The 3,157-nt window shown below is 30.7% G+C and overlaps 1 long non-coding RNA gene across 1 annotated transcript; it reads right to left on the reverse strand.

The window, feature by feature from the left end:
• Positions 1-535: 535 nt before the first annotated feature.
• LOC128996109 (uncharacterized) lies at positions 536-2,391 on the reverse strand. Its single transcript, XR_008491017.1, has 2 exons — positions 2,154-2,391; positions 536-626 (listed from the first exon to the last, which is right to left on the reverse strand). It is a non-coding gene; the product is annotated as an uncharacterized LOC128996109 (long non-coding RNA).
• Between the last annotated feature and the right edge of the window lie 766 nt (positions 2,392-3,157).

Below are 3,157 nucleotides of genomic sequence, written 5' to 3' on the forward strand. Positions count from 1 at the left end.
GATGAGGTAAATATTTGTAGGCTTTTAGGTTTAATTTTTTTACTTTGAACAAATCAAAACACACCCCACCTCGGTCCCCTGGTACTAGGCTTTAATTTAAGGTATTCATCGTTTGAACTACTGTATTACTGTACTACTGTACATATTACGGATATGATATTTATTTTAACGCTGCGGATCAGCATGGGTCATATAGTAAATCAAAATGAAATATTATGTTTAGAAAGAAGCTTGATTCCCTTCTTTGACCTGAGACTGCAAACCTAGGGAAATGTAGGTTTTCATCCCTCGCATGCTTTGTATGACACTTGGGGCTTTTTTGACATTTATCAAATCAATTATCATTGAATTACCTTTGTATACATTTACTTGTATTGCAGTTATGTTTCTTAGTGTGATTACTCATCTACATAATATACTTATTGGGATTTTTTGAAGAGATAGAGTGTAGCTCTTAGTTAACAATACTATACAAAACTTAAAGGTATGGTAGCAAGGTGCTGGCTGGAAGGTATGAAATGAATAATAAGAACTGTTCGGTTAATTATTTTATTAAAGAATTACTTCTGCAGGAGAAACATGGAATCAGTATAGAAGGAATGGCTCTTCCAGTTGACGGAACTTTACTGAAAAAAAAACATAGCGAATTATAAAAATGGCTTGACTATCAATCTTAACCAAATAATAGATTTTTGAAACAACTACAAAAGGGAGCTTGCAGTAAATGTTGGCAAACTGATTTAAAAAAAAATAAAATAAAGAACTTTATATTTAAAACGTATACTTATCTATATGTAACATTTTTTAAGTTTTTGAACAACCGGTAATGTAATCGAAATAGAGTACGAAATTCATACAAGAGTAAAATTAATTACAACAAAGTATTTTGTAAAAAACATGTAGGTGCAAAATAAATTGTTCCCCAATAAAATGATTATGATTTGAAAAAAAAAACTCTATCCTTTTCAAATATATAGATACAATCATGATTATTTTTTATTTTATCTCCATTAACTTTCTTTTTATAAATACTGTGAAAAACCTTTAATGATCAATTGGAGCTCATGCCAAACTATAAGACTTTGTAGTTAAGAGTTCTCCTCAGTTGAAGTAGGGAATTTTTTTGTCTGCAAATAAGAGATACAAATCTCTTATACCTAATAATATTTTAAGCATGATTTTGTGTCAGAATGCCAAAGTTGAATCATGTTGTTGTAATTAAGTTTCCTACACTTTTTTGTAATGGGAATGGAAATTTCAAACTTATCGTCGTCAACAATAAAGTAAATTTTTTTGCAAAATTAGGACAACTAGATTGAAATATAATCATTATTATATTAAACCAACATTTTCCCGTTTAAGCAGACAAATATAGTTTTTATACATTCATAACGAGATATACTAATCGTCATAAATAAATTTAGAAAAAAGAAGCTATTCAAGAAACAGTGTGTTTTAAATCCATCTGTTACTTACAAAATCCTAAGTAGTCACTAAATTGCTTAAAAGTACAGGGTGTTTATAAAAAACTTTTACAACTTTATCCTCCCATCCTCTTCTCATGAAACAAAACAGTTTTCTAAAACAAAACATGAAAGAGTGGCTAATTAAGTTTTAATCAGTAGGTAGCAGTTTTATCAGCTGATTGGTTTGGCTTTAACAATACAATTGTATTGATGCTGCTTAAAATGAACACTAAAGAACTCAAAGAGCGTCTGATGGAATAAATTTTCTTATTCCAGGTCCAAACTGGAATCTATACTCGATTATTACGTGCAAATTAAGGAAAACACATTGAAGTTAGGTATACTCTTTATTATGTACCAAAACTTGAAATAATTTCCTAGAATTTGGTTGTCATTTCATAGCTTTAAGTTGAACAAAGGTGTTATGGTTGATTGAATGAGAAAAGTTTTTTTTTTATAAATACCCTGCTGTATAAGATTTCGAGTATTTTCAACTTGACAATCCTCATAATATTACCTTTTTATAAATTAATATACAAAATTTCATCTTATGTCTGATCTAGGTTGTTGAGAGCCTGGATATCCATCAAGTGATCCTAACAATGAATTTCAAATATATAATATTATTATATCCAAAAAGTTTACCAGTGTAAAAAATTACATTCACGTTTTCTTATCTAAGCTCACCTAACGGCTGATTAATTTAGAACTCCTCGACGACCAGTAAGAAGGGTCGATCCATTCCACGATCTTTCCGGATACTTCGGACATCCATCCGGAAGGTTCACAGGCTTCGGAAGTCGCCAAGACCGCAATGAGTAGCAGGAGAACCAGGAACCTCATAGTGAATCCTCTGGAAGAAGGCTGTGAATAGCGATAGACCTACAATGGTGCTGGTGAACGCTTACCCAACTAGCCTACCATATGTTTAATGATTGTTACATAACTGTGGAGCACTCTAGCATTGTGAAATACCACTTCTGTGTGGAGTTTCACACAAAAATTTAACATCGCTGTTTCAAAATTATATGAAACTTCAGGTAATGGTTAATAAATAAAAGATTGTACTAGCATTCACAGTGCCAGGTCTTAATTTAATTTCGATCATTTGAATTTCAATAAACTAAAGAAAAAAATTACTCACTAAATATAGTTACAGTAAAACTTTATTATAATAAGTGAATTTATAGTATCATTTGATTGTGCATGAAATGTTTTCTTAAAACAAAAATATACCTCTTATTAGTTACTAGATGAAACCCGTCGAAATCAACGGTTACTTTCAAGGCTTACATTAATTCATCTAACTGCGATAAATTGGGTGAAGTATACATTTTTTGAGCATTTAGCATTGTTTAAAGAGTAATAAGTGTAAAAACAATAATGATATTAATTGTGTTAGTTGCCAAATTTGGTTGATCATTCAATGAATAAAATATTCCCCAAACCGTTCGTCATCGGAGTTATTATTAGTATGTTATATGGTATCTCTTCAAGTACAAATGCTTTCCAAAGAGTTTGTATACACCCTTTATATAAACATACATCTAAGTACAGGGTATTTCGTAACTCTCTACCTTTCATAACAAGTTCATAACAAATGTACACATCACATTCAAATCGTCTCTCAGTCAATCATAAGTCTGTAGATTCATGCAACGTTTCAGAATTTTAATGCGGTTATTGAGGAA

Source organism: Macrosteles quadrilineatus, unplaced genomic scaffold (genome assembly GCF_028750875.1).
Source record: "Macrosteles quadrilineatus isolate MER2022 unplaced genomic scaffold, UCM_ALF_1.0 Scaffold_6__1_contigs__length_79288215, whole genome shotgun sequence".
Classification (NCBI taxonomy): domain Eukaryota; kingdom Metazoa; phylum Arthropoda; class Insecta; order Hemiptera; family Cicadellidae; genus Macrosteles; species Macrosteles quadrilineatus.